Below are 739 nucleotides of genomic sequence, written 5' to 3'. Positions count from 1 at the left end.
AATGGGATTCGCTGCTCCTGCTTTCAGGTTCGCTTTAATGTAGTTACTTTGTTACTGCTGACGCAAACTTTGCTGCAATTGGCGTTGATGATGCAACCGTTCGGACAGGATATTAGCAATATAATATAACACAGCGTCCATCACTCACACAATGAAAAATGCCATTTGGAAAGTGTGACCCGCCGTGTCAATTTCTAGTATAGTAAAGTGCTGGCGGCAGGGAGAGAAGCGGGCGCGGGAAGAGAAGAGTGAGAGGGAGAGGGAGAGAGAGAGAGAGAGAGAGAGAGAGAGAGAGAGAGAGAGAGAGAGAGAGAGAGAGAGAGAGAGAGAGAGAGAGAGAGAGAGAGAGAGAGGGGGGGGGGGGGGTAAAGAGAAGGGTAGAAAGAGAGGGAGAGGGAAAGTGGAAGGTGAGAGAGAGAGGGAGCGGGAAGGTGGAAGGTGAGAGGGAGAGAGGTTGAGAGAGAGAGAGAGAGAGGAGAGAGAGAGAGAGAGAGAGGGGGGGGGGTAAAGAGAAGGGTAGAAAGAGAGGGAGAGGGAAAGTGGAAGGTGAGAGAGAGAGGGAGAGGGAAAGTGGAAGGTGAGAGAGAGAGGGGGCGGGAAGGTGGAAGGTGAGAGGGAGAGAGGTTGAGAGAGAGAGAGAGAGAGGGAAGAGAGGGAGAGAGAGGGGAGGAAAAGAGAGTTTGAGAGAGAGAGAGAGAGAGTTTGAGAGAGAGAGAGAGAGAGTTAGAGAGAGAGAGAG

The sequence above is a fragment of the Penaeus monodon genome, chromosome 10, assembly GCF_015228065.2.
Source record: "Penaeus monodon isolate SGIC_2016 chromosome 10, NSTDA_Pmon_1, whole genome shotgun sequence".
Taxonomy (NCBI): Eukaryota; Metazoa; Arthropoda; class Malacostraca; order Decapoda; family Penaeidae; genus Penaeus; species Penaeus monodon.
This window is presented reverse-complemented; position numbering follows the sequence as displayed.